The following is a 16,495-nucleotide window of genomic DNA, read 5'->3' as shown; positions in this document are numbered from 1 at the left end:
TCTGCACGCACCTCACTCTCCCTTTACCCCCCCCCACCCCCATTGTTATTGTCATCAAGTATGTGCAGCTCACTGTTGTATCAATACTGAGCCAAGATCCAGCAGAGGATTCTGGGATGTTGGCAGCTGGAATACAGTAAAGGGATTTTCCAGTTATATCGATATCTGAGGACATTCATACACGATCATTGAGGGTCCATACTGCTAGGACCCCCACTAATGCCTATACAAAGGAATCCCCTGTGGGTCCGAAAGGGTGACCTCATTGCTGTGGTTTCTACTTATGAGTCCCACATACTATTTAGCTATAGATACAATGTCTAATCAATTTGGTGAACGATCCAAGGATCTGCTGCGTGGCAACCTGACATCTGCATTGACCTGTACAGCCAGCTTTTGGCTGCTCAGTAATGCTGACCAATCAACTCTGCTCCTCCCTGCCTGCAGTATCCTGCTGCTCCTCTCTGCCTGCATTATCCTGCTGCTCCTCTCTGCCTGCAGTATCCTGCTCCTCCTCTCTGCCTGCAGTATCCTGCTCCTCCTCCCTGCCTGCAGTAACCTGCTGCTCCTACCTGCCTGCAGTATCCTGCTGCTCCTCTCTGCCTGCAGTATCCTGCTCCTCCTCCCTGCCTGCAGTATCCTGCTGTTCCTCCCTGCCTGCATTATCCTGCTGCTCCTCTCTGCCTGCAGTATCCTGCTCCTCCTCCCTGCCTGCAGTATCCTGCTGCTCCTCCCTTCCTGTAGTATCCTGCTTCTCCTCCCTGCCTGCAGTATCCTGCTGTTCCTCCCTGCCTGCAGTATCCTGCTGTTCCTTCCTGCCTGCAGTATCCTGCTGCTCCTACCTGCCTGCAGTATCCTGCTGCTCCTCCCTGCCTGCACTATCCTGCTGCTCCTCTCTGCCTGCAGTATCCTGCTGCTCTTCTCTGCCTGCAGTATCCTGCTGCTCCTCCCTGCCTGCAGTATCCTGCTGCTCCTCCCTGCTTGCAGTACCCTGCTGCTCCTCCCTGCCTGTAGTATCCTGCTGCTCCTCCCTGCCTGCAGTATCCTGCTGCTCCTCCCTGCCTGCAGTATCCAGCTGCTCCCCCCTGCCTGCAGTATCCTGCTGCTCCTCCTCCCTGCAGAATCCTGCTGTTCCTCCCTGCCTGCAGTATCCTGCTGCTGCTCCCTTCCTGCAGTATCCTGCTGTTCCTCCCTGTCTGCAGTATCCTGCTGCTCCTCTCTGCCTGCAGTATCCTGCTGCTCCTCCTCCCTGCAGAATCCTGCTGTTCCTCCCTGCCTGCAGTATCCTGCTGCTCCTCTCTGCCTGCATTATCCTGCTGCTCCTCTCTGCCTGCAGTATCCTGCTCCTCCTCCCTGCCTGCAGTATCCTGCAGTAACCTGCTGCTCCTACCTGCCTGCAGTATCCTGCTGCTCCTCTCTGCCTGCAGTATCCTGCTCCTCCTCCCTGCCTGCAGTATCCTGCTGTTCCTCCCTGCCTGCATTATCCTGCTGCTCCTCTCTGCCTGCAGTATCCTGCTCCTCCTCCCTGCCTGCAGTATCCTGCTGCTCCTCCCTGCCTGCAGAATCCAGCTGCTCCTCCCTTCCTGTAGTATCCTGCTTCTCCTCCCTGCCTGCAGTATCCTGCTGTTCCTCCCTGCCTGCAGTATCCTGCTGTTCCTCCCTGCCTGCAGTATCCTGCTGCTCCTACCTGCCTGCAGTATCCTGCTGCTCCTCCCTGCCTGCAGTATCCTGCTGCTCCTCCCTGCCTGCAGTATCCTGCTGCTCTTCTCTGCCTGCAGTATCCTGCTGCTCCTCCCTGCCTGCAGTATCCTGCTGCTCCTCCCTGCCTGTAGCATCCTGCTGCTCCTCCCTGCTTGCAGTACCCTGCTGCTCCTCCCTGCCTGTAGTATCCTGCTGCTCCTCCCTGCCTGCAGTATCCTGCTGCTCCTCCCTGCCTGCAGTATCCTGCTGCTCCTCCCTGCCTGCAGTATCCAGCTGCTCCCCCCTGCCTGCAGTATCCTGCTGCTCCTCCTCCTTGCAGAATCCTGCTGTTCCTCCCTGCCTGCAGTATCCTGCTGCTGCTCCCTTCCTGCAGTATCCTGCTGTTCCTCCCTGTCTGCAGTATCCTGCTGCTCCTCTCTGCCTGCAGTATCCTGCTGCTCCTCCTCCCTGCAGAATCCTGCTGTTCCTCCCTGCCTGCAGTATCCTGCTGCTCCTCCCTTCCTGCAGTATCCTGCTGTTCCTCCCTGCCTGCAGTATCCTGCTGCTCCTCCCTGCCTGCAGTATCCTGCTGCTCCTCCCTGCCTGCAGTATCCTGCTGCTCCTCCCTGCCTGCAGTATCCTGCTGCTCCTCTCTGCCTGCAGTATCCTGCACCCTGCTGCTCCTCCCTGCCTGCAGTATCCAGCTGCTCCCCCCTGCCTGCAGTATCCTGCTGCTCCTCCTCCCTGCCGAATCCTGCTGCTTCTCCCTGCCTGCAGTATCCTGCTGCTCCTCCCTTCCTGTAGTATCCTGCTGCTCCTCCATGCCTGCAGAATCCTGCTGCTCCTCCCTTCCTGCAGTATCCTGCTGTTCCTCCCTGCCTGCAGCATCCTGCTGCTCCTCCCTGCCTGCAGTATCCTGCTGCTCCTCCCTGCCTGTAGTATCCTGCTGCTCCTTCCTGCCTGCAGTATCCTGCTGCTCCTCCCTGCCTGCAGTATCCTGCTGCTCCTCCCTGCCTGCAGTATCCTGCTGATCCTACCTGCCTGCAGTATCCTGCTGATCCTCCCTGCCTGCAGTATCCTGCTGATCCTCCCTGCCTGCAGTATCCTGCTGCTCCTCCCTGCCTGCAGTATCCTGCTGCTCCTCCCTGCCTGCAGTATCCTGCTGCTCCTCCGTGCCTGCAGTATCCTTTATCCTGCTGCTCCTCCTTACCAGGAGTATCTTGCTGTTCCTCCCTGCAGTATCCTTCTTCCTGCGGCTCCTCCCTGCCTGCAGTATCCTGCTGCTCCTCCCTGCCTGCAGTATCCTGCTGCTCCTCCCTGCCTGCAGTATCCTGCTGCTCCTCCCTGCCTGCAGTATTCTGCATTTAGACTGAACAATTATCGTTTGAATTTTTGCAATAACGATCGCATTTGGGTGATAATCGTTCCGTGTAAACACAGCAAGCGATCAAGCGACGAGCGAGAAATGGTTCATTTTGATCTTTCAACATGTTCTTTAATCGCCGTTTGCTAAAAATTCGCAGATCGCTTCGATTAAACAGTCCTTCAATGATTTACCCTATGTGAAAGATGGGCTTATGTGGTCTTAAAAACTATTGCGGACAGGGAGAGAAAGGAGCTGCTGCACCTCACACCTATGGATGACACTAATGCCTCTCGGCTACATTTAAAAACCAACGCCAGGAAGTTGGTATATAATTTGATCAAACCATATTGCCCCATGTACCACGTGCAGGTCTCCTGGTTCATATGAGTCCCTACACTAACTCACCACCGTGTCAGTCAGCGACCGCCAACCCTGCAAAGCGAGCACAAACAGGAAAGGGAGGCCGTAGACCGGCCCTGCAACCACAATGTCACAGGACCAATCCCCAAGGGCCCCCCCAAAACCCAGAAGGCACCGCTGGCGGAGAAGGCTGTCACCAAACAACACAAGTGTGAACAAATGATCGCAATAACGATTTTTTTAACGATTTCAAAATCGTTAAAGGATCGATTGGGCGAACTATCGCTTTGTGTAAACGCAGCATTAAACAACAAAATATAACTCCAGGTAAATCAAAACTGTCCGGTTAGGAAGCAACTCTGACTGACAATGTCACCTGCTGCTGTGCAAATGGAATAGACAACAGGTAAAAATTATTGGCAATTAGCACGACACACTCAATACAGGAGGGCTCTGCAGGTGGGGACCACAGACCACTTCTCACTACCAAGGCTTTCTGGCTGATGTTTTGGTCACTTTTGAATGTTGGTGGTGCTTTCACACTCGTGGTAGCATGAGACGGACTCTACAACCCTGGGTTCCTCCTAATGCAGGACAATGCTAGACCTCATGTGGCTGGAGTGTCAGCAGTTCCTGCAAGATGGAGGCAGTGAAGCTATGGACTGGCCGCCCATTCCCCAGACCTGAATCAGATTGAGCACATCTGGGACATCGTGTCTCGCTCCATCCACCAATGTCATGTTGCAGGACAGACTGTCTAGGAGTTGGCGGCTGCTTTAGTCCAGGTCATGGAGGAGATCCCTCAGGAGACCATCCGCCACCTCATCAGGAGCATGCCCAGGCCTTGTAGGGAGGTCATACAGGCACCTCATCAGGAGCATGCCCGAGCCTTGTAGGGAGGTCATACAGACACCTCATCAGGAGCATGCCCGGGCCTTGTAGGGAGGTCATACAGACACCTCATCAGGAGCATGCCCAGGCCTTGTAGGAAGGTCATACAGACACCTCATCAGGAGCATGCCCAGGCCTTGTAGGGAGGTCATACAGCCACCTCATCAGGAGCATGCCCAAACCTTGTAGGGAGGTCAGACAGCCACCTCATCAGGAGCATGCCCGGCCTTGTAGGGAGGTCATACACCTCATTAGGAGCATGCCCGGGCCTTGTAGGGAGGTCATACAGCCACCTCATCAGGAGCATGCCCGAGCCTTGTAGGGAGGTCATACAGCCACCTCATCAGGAGCATGCCCGAGCTTTGTAGGGAGGTCAGACAGCCACCTCATCAGGAGCATGCCCGGGCCTTGTAGGGAGGTCATACAGACACCTCATCAGGAGCATGCCCGGGCCTTGTAGGGAGGTCATACAGACACCTCATCAGAAGCATGCCCGGGCCTTGTAGGGAGGTCATACAGACACCTCATCAGGAGCATACCCAGGGGTTGTAAGGAGGTCATACAGCCACCTCATCAGGAGCATGCCCGGGCCTTGTAGGGAGATCATACACCTAATCAGGAGCATGCCCGGGCCTTGTAGGGAGGTCATAAAGCCTCCTTATCAGGAGCATGCCCGGGCCTTGTAGGGAGGTCATACATACACTTTATCAGGAGCATGCCCGGGCCTTGTAGGGAGGTCATACATACACCTCATCAGGAGCATACCCGGGCCTTGTAGGGAGGTCATACAGACACCTCATCAGGAGCATGCCCGGGCCTTGTAGGGAGGTCATACACCTCATCAGGAGTATGCCCGGGCCTTGTAGGGAGGTCATACAGACACCTCATCAGGAGCATGCCCGGGCCTTGTAGGGAGGTCATACACCTCATCAGGAGTATGCCCGGGCCTTGTAGGGAGGTCATACAGCCTCCTCATCAGGAGCATACCTGGGCCTAGTAGGGAGGTCATACAGACACCTCATCAGGAGCATGCCCAGGTGTTGTAGGGAGGTCATACAGGCAGTTGGAGGCCACACACAATACTCAGCCTCATTGTCACTTGTTTTAAGGACATTAGAGCAAAGTTTAATCAGCCTGGAGTGTGTTTTTCCACTCTAATTTTGTGTGTGACTCCAAATCCCGGCCACCATTGGGTAATACATGGGATTTCCATTGATGATGCGTGTGACTTTGTTGTCAGCACATTCAACTTTGTACATGACAAAGTATCACTGAGAAGATTTCATTCATTCAGATCTAGGAGGTATTATAGGAGTCATTACACATATTATATATATTATAGATAATCATTACACATATTATATATATTATAGATAATCATTACACATATTATATATATTATATAGAATCATTACACATTTATATTGTATAGAATCATTACACATATTGTATATATTATAGAGTCATTACACATATTATATACTGTATATATATGTGTCTAATGACTCTCTCTCTATACATATAATGTGTGTAATGACTATATATTATATACATATATATATGTGTGTCTAATGACTCTCTATATATATAATATATGTGTAATGACTATATATTATATATGTGTTTAATGACTCTCTCTATATATATAATGTGTGTAATGACTATATATTATATATGTGTGTCTAATGACTCTCTCTCTATATATATAATGTGTGTAATGACTATATATTATATATGTGTGTCTAATGACTCTCTATATATATAATGTGTCTAATGACTATATATAATATATATGTGTCTAATGACTCTCTCTATATATATAATGTGTGTAATCACTATATATAATATAGGGGGTTTAACTTTATGAATTGAATTACTGGGGGGGGGGGAGCACTTTCTGATGCAAATCTAATGTATTGTGATGCACTTGTATAGTGATTTCTCTCCCTCACGCATCATACATCCTCACAGACTGGGATGTCATCCCTATGTGGAAGCCGTTCATTGAGTCAGTAGTATCACCCCCATCCTCCTCCTCCTCATCCCATCCTCGGATAGACATGATCAGTCCAACTGCAGTGCGGATGAGACAGGCCTCTTCTGTCGCCCCGGCAACTGCTGTCTCCTAGCAATGGCCGTCTCCCCCAGTAACAGTGGTCGCCTGGCAACGGGATATTTTTCCCGGCTCCCTGGATGTAGAGAGAGCGGGGGAGGACGGGGGGGGGGGGGGGAGTCTGCATCTATTTATAGGCAGGAGCGGGGGGCCTCTCTGGAAGAAGCTTCTAAGGACAGATACAGCGGCTCTATAAGATACACAGGTCCTCCATGATAATCAGGGCACCGCTTTAACCCTTCCCTTACTGATATGTGGTGAGGTCCGCCGTACAGCCTCACGTGTCATGTATCTGCATCTGCGGATGAGAAAAGAATGAGCTTAGAGGGGAAGAGTAGTCACAGGGAAACTGTACATGAAGGGGAAGGTATAGGAAAGCAGAGTACCAGACAATATGGCCGACATCACAGTCAGAGCGCCTGCACAAAAAGTCACCCAGTGTTTTCAAGGTTCCAAATCAACATGGCCGCCACTTACGTTTACATCCAAGTAAACAGTTTACGTCCATTTAACGGCCCACCAAGATGTCCTGAGGGACTCATAACCCAATATACAAGGATATAGAGGAGGATGGTGTGGGTAGCCCCATCCCTATAGATGACATGAAATCATCACAACCCCAATGGTCTTATTATGGTCAGGAATAGGGATAATACAGGAAGGGAGCGTAGCGAGGACCAGGATGAGCCGTATTATCATTTAAACACTGACAAAACCATAGTCACTAGAGCTTACACTCTACATGACATGATGGGTTTAAGCCGTCACAGAGGGGGGTCATGAATAATGCTGCATGTGTGTCATTACTGAGCTCCTAAGATTCACCATCTCTATGTGGAGGCCGGGATGTGGGACACTGACCCATGAGAATTATCTGCCTGAGGAAATACTAAGCCGGACCCCCTGGAGAGAGCAGACGGCGGAGATATACCGCACTGTCACACCCTGCATGTCACACTGACGGAGGAGGAAAAATTATACAGACAGGACAGAGTCCAGGCCCAGGGCCATTGTAAGAGGTGATTCCCTGCTTGTCATCCACTAAAAAGGCAATTGTAGTCACTCTGAATACTGCAATCCATGGAGGAGAAACCATCAGCAGTATATATTCTTACTATATATCCCATTAAACTATGCTGGAAAATAAAATATCTCTCTGATTACACCTTCTATGATACTGAACTGTATACGAATATACTATCATACTGCCCCCTATATACAGGAATATAACTACTATAATACTGCCCCTATATACAAAAATATAACTACTATAATACTGCCCCCTATATACAAGAATATAACTACTATAATACTGCTTCCTATATACAAGAATATAACTACTATAATACTGCTCCTATATACAAGAATATAACTACTATAATACTGCTCCTATATACAAGAATATAACTACTATAATACTGCCCCCTATATACAGGAATATAACTACTATAATACTGCCCCTATATACAAAAATATAACTACTATAATGCGGTTCAGGGAAGAAACAGAGTGCTGCACCTCACACCTATGGCTGATACTAGTGCCGCTTGGCTAAATAAAAAACACATCAGAATTTTGTGTATGAATTGATCAAGCCATACTGCCCCATGTACCTCGTGCCGGTATCTGATACACATGGGTCCCTACACTAAGTCCACACCGTGCCAGTCAGATAGCTATGGTGAGTGCAATACCTTATCCAGACTTGTGCTGTTTGGGGGCAGCTTCCTCCGCCGGTGGTGCTGGCTGGGTTTAGGTGTGGCATTTTTGGGTCTGGTCCTGTGGCATGGGGGTTGCAGGGCCGTTCCATGGCCTCCCTTCCCTGACTGTGCACGCCTGCGGGAGTTGGTGGTCGCTGACCGGCACAGTGTGGACTTAGTGTAGGGACCCATGTGTATCAGATACCTGCACGCGGTACATGGGGCAGTGTGGCTTGATCAATTCACATACAGAATTCTGATGTTGTTAATGCAGCCGAGAGGTACAAGTATCAGCCATAGGTGTGAGGTGCAGCACTTTTTCTTCCCTGAACTAAAACTACTATAATACTGCCCCCTATATACAGGAGTATAACTACTATAATACTGCCCCTATATACAAAAATATAACTACTATAATACTGCTCCTATATACAGGAGTATAACTACTATAATACTGCTCCTATATACAGGAATATAACTACTATAATACTGCTCCTATATACAGGGATATAACTACTATAATACTGCTCCTATATACAGGAATATAACTACTATAATACTGCTCCTATATACAGGAATATAACTACTATAATACTGCTCCCTATATACAAGAATATAACTACTATAATACTGCTCCTATATACAGGAATATAACTGCTATAATACTTCTCCTATATACAGGAATATAACTACTATAATACTGCTCCTATATACAAGAATATAACTGCTATAATACTGCTCCTATATACAGGAATATAACTACTATAATACTGCTCCTATATACAAGAATATAACTACTATAATACTGCTCCTATATACAAGAACATAACTACTATAATACTGCCCCTATATACAGGAATATAACTACTATAATACTGCTCCTATATACAAGAATATAACTACTATAATACTGCCCCTATATACAAGAATATAACTACTATAATACTGCCCCCTATATACAAGAATATAACTACTACAATACTGCTCCCTATATACAAGAATATAACTGCTATAATACTGCTCCTATATACAAGAATATAACTACTATAATCACGAACTGGAGAGAGTGGAACGGCTGCACATCCCATCTATGGCTAATACTAATGCCGCTAGGCCTATATTAAAAATCAACACCAGAGTGTCTGTATATGAATTGATCAAGCCATATTGCCCCGTGTACCACCGCGCAGGTCCTCTGGTCCACACGGGTCCCTACGCCAACTCCACACTGTGTCGGTCAGCGACCGCCAACCCCGCAAAGCGTGCACATGCAGGGAAGGGAGGCCATGGAACGGCCCTGCAACCCCAATGTCACAGGACCAGACCCAAAAAGCCCCACCAAAACCCAGCCAGCACCACCGGCGGGGAAGGCTGCCCCCAAACGACACAAGTATGGATATGGTATTACACTTACCATTGCTGCTCTCACAGAATGGGGAAGACATAGGGTCCAGACATGTGAGCACAGACATATCCTGCTAATTCTGTTTGCTGCAGCTATGGTGAGTGTAATACCTTATCCAGACTTATGCTGCTTGGGGGCGACCTTCTCCGCCGGTGGTGCTGGCCGGGTTCTGGTGTGGTGTTTTTGGGTCTGGTCCTGTGGCATGGGGGTCGCAGGGCCGTCCCATGGCCCCCGCTCCCTGGCTGTGCACGCCTGCGGGGTTGGTGGCCACTGACTGGCACGGTGTGGACTTAGTGTAGGGACCCATGTGTATCAGATACCTGCACGATGGTACATGGGGCAGTATGGCTTGATCAATTCATACACAAAATTCTGATGTGTTTTTTATTTAGCCTAGCGGCACTAGTATCAGCCATAGGTGTGAGGTGCAGCACTCTGTTTCTTCCCTGAACCGAATAACTACTATAATACTGCCCCCTATATACAAGAATATAACTACTATAATACTGCTCCTATATACAGGAATATAACTACTATAATACTGCTCCTATATACAAGAATATAACTTCTATAATACTGCTCCTATATACAGGAATATAACTACTATAATACTGCTCCTATATACAGGAATATAACTACTATAATACTGCTCCTATATACAGGAATATAACTACTATATTACTGCTCCTATATACAAGAATATAACTGCTATAATACTGCCCCCTATATACAAGAATATAACTACTATAATACTGCTCCTATATACAGGAATATAACTACTATAATACTGCTCCTATATACAAGAATATAACTACTATAATACTGCCCCCTATATACAGGAATATAACTACTATAATACTGCCCCCTATATACAGGAATATAACTACTATAATACTGCTCCCTATATACAGGAATATAACAGCTATAATACTGCTCCTATATACAGGAATATAACTACTATAATACTGCTCCTATATACAAGAATATAACTACTATAATACTGCTCCTATATACAGGAATATAACTACTATAATACTGCTCCTATATACAAGAATATAACTACTATAATACTGCTCCTATATACAAGAATATAACTACTATAATACTGCTCCTATATACAGGAATATAACTACTATAATACTGCTCCTATATACAAGAATATAACTACTATAATACTGCCCCTATATATAAGAATATACTACTATAATACTGCTCCCTATATACAGGAATATAACTACTATAATACTGCTCCTATATACAAGAATATAACTACTATAATACACGAACTGGAGAGAATGGAACCACTGCACATCCCATCTATGGCTGATACTAATGCCGCTAGGCCTATATTAAAAATCAACACCAGAGTGTCTGTATATGAATTGATCAAGCCATATTGCCCCGTGTACCAACTACTACTATAATACTGCTCCTATATACAGGAATATAACTACTATAATACTGCCCCTATATACAAGAATATAACTACTATAATACTGCTCCTAAATACAAGAATATAACTACTATAATACTGCCCCTATATACAGGAATATAGCTACTACAATACTGCTCCTATATACAGGAATATAACTACTATAATACTGCTCCTATATACAAGAATATAACTACTATAATACTGCTCCTATATACAAGAATATAACTACTATAATACTGCTCCTATATACAAGAATATAACTACTATAATACTGCCCCCTATATACAGGAATATACCTACTATAATACTGCTCCTATATACAAGAATGTAACTACTATAATACTGCTCCCTATATACAGGAATATAACTACTATAATACTGCTCATATATACAGGAATATAACTACTATAATACTGCTCCTATATACAAGAATATAACTACTATAATACTGCTCCCTATATACAGGAATATAACTACTACAATACTGCCCCCTATATACAAGAATATAACTACTATAATACTGCTCCTATATACAGGAATATAACTACTATAATACTGCTCCTACATACAGGAATATAACTACTATAATACTGCCCCTATATATAAGAATATACTACTATAATACTGCTCCCTATATACAGGAATATAACTACTATAATACTGCTCCTATATACAGGAATATAACTACTATACTACTTCTCCTATATACAAGAATATAACTACTATAATACTGCTCCTATATACAGGAATATAACTACTATAATACTGCCTCCTATATACAAGAATATAACTACTATAATACTGCTCCTATATACAGGAATATAACTACTATAATACTGCTCCCTATATACAAGAATATAACTACTATAATACTGCTCCCTATGGGTAATAACCATACATATATAGATGTAATATGTGAGGCATCATCTTGGTATAGAATATACGGTGTTAGCAGCCAGGTGATGGCGGTAATCACACTGGTCCAGCTGTGGGCATATTATCAGTAATTATAGTGTAATCCAGGCTTCTCCATGCCCGGCCCCCGGGTGCCATCAGGTATCGTGCCCCCTCATTATACAGGGGGTAATGGAGATACCACCGCCACAGGCCGCTCACCATCAGGATAGCAGGGGGCTCTGCTGGGTTATACATGTGACTGTGCCAGTCTGTGCCCATGGGCCCTGCCACCAGGGAGATGTGTGAGGAACTGTCAGCTCTTGGGCCTATTCAGAGTCAGCTGCCAGCATGAATAATAAACATGGAGGAACTGTGTAATAACGCTGGGAGTTGTAGTCCCCCACCTGATGCCTGTGCACTGACAATGATTTCTACCACAAACAGTTCTCTCCTCCTCCCCCGCACTGCCTGCGGCTGGGTGACCCCTCCACAAAGAGCAGGAGCGCAGTGACGTCACTATGACGCACGTACAGCCGCAGCCGAGCAGAATAACAATGCCCGCAGAAAGGGCAATGAGGGCGGAAGTGCCTGCTGCTGCGCTCACACGACTTCCGGAGAGGCGGCCAATCAATTAACAGATGCACGGGGGCGCGGCGGCCATGTTTATTAAGGGCAGCAGCCAATTATCTTTATAATGGAGGGACATTTTTGCTAATAAAATATGATTTATGTTGTGAAAACATTATTGCTAAAGCTTTCTACTAACATTATACAGTGTGCAATACGATACGAGACACAAGACTTGTCAGAGGTTTCCATGGAGACCCTGTCAGTCATGGTGTTGCTGTGCTGTAGGAGTTACTTGTCAATAAAAAAAGATCGATTTTAAGATTATTTCTGATTATTTGCACTTGTTATTTGCCACACAAGGTATCCCTGAGGTTCCTAGAGGTAGCCAAGATGAATGCTGTATGGTGCCCCCCAACTCAAGTGTCCTCATACATTGCTTGACTCTGATACCCCCATAAATACCCTGCTCTGACACCCCCATAAATGCCTGTCCCTGATACCCCAATAAATGTCTGGCTCCAATACCCCCATTAATGCTCTGATACCCCCATATATGCCTGCCCCTGACACCCCTAGGTTCTGACCTCTGATGTCCCTGTTGTTGTCTTCCTCTGATGCCCCCATCAATTCCCGCATATTGTGCCCCATAGAACCCCACCTTTAATCCCCCATGAATGGCAGCCTTTGGTTCCTGTCTCAGATGCCCCTATAAATGCCCATGGTGCCCCATGCTCCGTCCAATCCTCCTCATCCCCACTGTGCTGGGGAGCAGTCGGGATGAAGGCTATAGGCCAGGTAATGGGCTGCACTTGTATACCATAAGGAGCGGTCACACCTCAAGCAGTGTTATACATGGAGCTGGGGGCCTTGATACAGATGCACTGGGGCCCAGGAGCTGGACGTGTTGCCTCTAGTCACTTCAAGGAGAGCTGGATGTGTCACCTCCGGTCACTTCGGGGGAGCTGGACGTGTCACCTCCGGTCACTTCGGGGGGAACTGGACAAGTCGTCTCCAGTAACTTTAAGGGAAGCTGGATGTGTCACCTCCAGTCACTTCGGGGGGAGCTGGACGTGTTGCTTGCAGTCACTTCGGGGGAGCTGGATGTGTCACCTCTGGCCACTTCAGGGGGAGCTGGACGTGTCGCCTCCAGTCACTTCGGGGGGAGCTGGATGTGTCGCCTCCAGTCACTTCCTCGTTTCCTCACAATGGGTCAGGCTCAGGACATAGAAACATGGAGTACTGTCTGCAGATAGTCCACCCTTACAATAACGTATAATCTCTATGACTGTGCGATGTCCGGGGTGCCCGGCATCAGGCGTTGATCCCATCTGGCAGCACAGGTGACAGACGTCTATTCCTGCCGGTGTCCCCCTGTACTGTGAGCGTCACGACCGCTGACTCACTACAGATCTCTCCTCTCTGCGTGACGAACAAATATAGGATGTGCTGTGCGTCACTTCTCTCCCCAATGCTTCCTGCAAATATTCTGGTTATATAACAGGAGCCTCGCTGCCGCATCCTCCCCCGCTCATAAGACACATGAGAATATACCCACCCATCAGCCATCACATTAAAGGGGGATTCTGCTCAAACATTACTTTTGATATGTTGCTGTACATACTTGTTATTATCTATTAAGTCTCCTTCCCCATAGTTCTTCCTTCCTCAAGACACAAAAATCTATGTGTGAGCTTTTCTCTCTGTCTCCCCCTCCCTTCTGAGACAGCTGATGTAAATAACTCCCTGGCAGACTGTATCTGCAACTTCATAGCTTCTTTGTAATGCTGGGAGCTTATTCTGAGGTCAGGTTGCTAATGAACTCACTCCCAGCATTACAAAGAAGCAACAAAGTTGCAGATACACCCAGACAGGGACTTGTTTACATCCTGTGTCTCAGAAGGGGGGAGACAGAGAGAAAAGCTCACTCACAGATTTTTGTGTCTTCAGCAGAAAGCAGCAGCTCAGGACTGGGGGAAGGAGACTGAATACATAAGTATGGAAGGAATTGTTAGTCTCATCATGGGTGGCAGCATATCAGAAGTTAAGTTTGAGTTTAATGCCACCTGCCTAATAGCGTGTCCCCTCCTTCATGTCGTGACCCCAAAGGTCTGGTCTCCATATCCCTGTGATGTCCCCCCAGGGCGCGAATCCCATAGACCTGTGAGATTCAAGTCACTATCTGCTGCCATTAGGGGTCTCTTTGTCATGATGGGGGGGTGGGGTGGGTGTTAATTGGTTAGGTAGGTGGCATGTGCCACATTATGCCAGGACACAAGGTCTCCAGCACATTATTGGCCATCACACTGCCTCCACCACCTTGTCTTCCTCCCATAATGCATCCTGTTGCCATCTCCTCCCCTGGTCAGTGACAGACATGCACCCGGCCGTCCACAAGATGGAGAATGTGATCAGACAAGACGCCTTCTGCCATTGCTTCGGTTCTGATGTCCCTTGTAGACACTATCCGGGGGTGGACAGGTGTCACATGGGCTTTGCCCGCTCTTTGGGGCCTCATATACACCAAGCTGCCATGTCCTGTGTGATCTGACTCCTTTCTATCACAGCCAGCAGGGAGTTTTTCAGCAGTTTGCTTTACAGCAGCTTTTTTTGTGATGGTTTGCCTTCACCCCCTCCACACACGTCAATTAGCCTTAGGGGTCATTCACACATGCGTAGAAATCTAACTGTACATGTACGGATATGTGAATGACCCCTTAGCCCCCTCATAACCACGTCCACTAAATACCGGGAACACTACACAAAAATGGTCGCTTTGGTGATGATCCAACCCCGACGCCTACCCCAGGTTTCGCCCCTTGTCACAGTTGCTCAGATCCTTACTCTTCCCCTTTCATATTGATAGTAATAATAATAATAATAATTATAATAATAATAATAATAATACACTGATACAGTGTAACAAACCCTTAGCTGTGACAGGTCAGTGTTCACCCTCTATATCTTCATACATATTGCTGGCTCAGGTTCCAGGGGCAGCGAGAGGTACCATCTGGCCTCATATGCTCTATGTGAACAATCCAGTTCTATAGGATTAGCGCCATCTTGTGGATGTTAACGGTCACTGCCTCTGCAGGATAACGCTGCAGGAACACACTCACTTTTTGAGTAGTAAATAGCTGCATCTCCCACATGTGCACAGGGTTGTATGCAGTTTTAGCACACACAGTCGTACTTCTCATTGTGTTTCTCAGGACGTGCGCTGTCGCCCCATGGAAAAGTCCCGAACCAACAGCAGTAATCTATAGGGATCATAGGGATACATTATAGTTTCAGTACAGATCTGTATTGCCTGGCCCATCCTGCAGTGGAGCAGACAATGCTGCCTTTGTGTCAGTGCACTGTATGCCATCAAAAAGTAAAACCCTTGAAGGGGCGTTCCAGATAGCTGCATTATTTTATATTATACCAGGACTACCATGAACATAAGAAAAGAGTCCATTCTCCCCTGTGACAACTTCTTCCCTCTCTTGTTCTTACAGGGGTACTCCAGAAAAAAAAATTCAAATCAACTGGTTCCAAAAAGTTAAATTTGTAATTAACTTCTATTAAAAAATCCCCAGTTTTCCAGTACTTATCAGCTGCTGTAAACTTAAAGGGGAAATCAACCTGTTTCAAAAAGATATATATAGATTTGTAATTTACTTTTATTTTAAAATCTCCAGCCTTTAATTCCTTATCAGCTGCTGTATGTCCTGCAGGAAGTGGTGTATTCTCTCCAGTCTGACACGGTGCTCTTTGCTGCTTTAATTCCTGAACATTGGAGATTTTTAAGCAGAAGTAAATTACAAATCTATATAACTTTTCTGACACCGGTTTGTAAAATACAGGCTCGTCTTGCCAGTGATTGCCTCTTCAGCCAAGGGGGGACAGTCGTGTAGTCAGTAATTGGCTGAGCAGAGAAGTAAGAAGTAGAGCAGCGGGCCAGAAGACGGCACTTAGTGATCCCCGAGGGAGTGAGGTAGGCGAGTATAGGTTCTTTTTATGTACCCAGCAGGTCCAGTATAATATAGATATGTGGAATTCCCCTTTAAGTTGGTCATAAGAAAAAATCGGTGTG

At 46.7% G+C, this 16,495-nt stretch overlaps 1 protein-coding gene across 2 annotated transcripts in view; it reads right to left on the bottom strand.

Moving 5' to 3' along the window:
* Positions 1-12,337, bottom strand: part of FBXL16 (F-box and leucine rich repeat protein 16) — a 59,172-nt gene extending 46,835 nt beyond the window's left edge. Inside the window, exons 1-2 of one of the 2 annotated variants that reach the window (XM_069982177.1) lie at positions 12,252-12,320; positions 6,659-6,708 (exon numbers count right to left, since the gene is read on the bottom strand). The gene's annotated coding sequence lies outside the window, so the exon portion shown is untranslated. Of the gene's footprint in view, positions 1-6,658; positions 6,709-12,251 lie in introns of both variants that reach the window. The other variant, XM_069982176.1, reaches the window with a different exon arrangement.
* Positions 12,338-16,495: the final 4,158 nt, after the last annotated feature.

Source organism: Dendropsophus ebraccatus, chromosome 9, assembly GCF_027789765.1.
Source record: "Dendropsophus ebraccatus isolate aDenEbr1 chromosome 9, aDenEbr1.pat, whole genome shotgun sequence".
NCBI classification, from domain to species: Eukaryota; Metazoa; Chordata; class Amphibia; order Anura; family Hylidae; genus Dendropsophus; species Dendropsophus ebraccatus.
The sequence above is the reverse complement of the archived record's forward strand: the minus strand, read 5'-3'. Positions and strand labels throughout refer to the sequence as shown.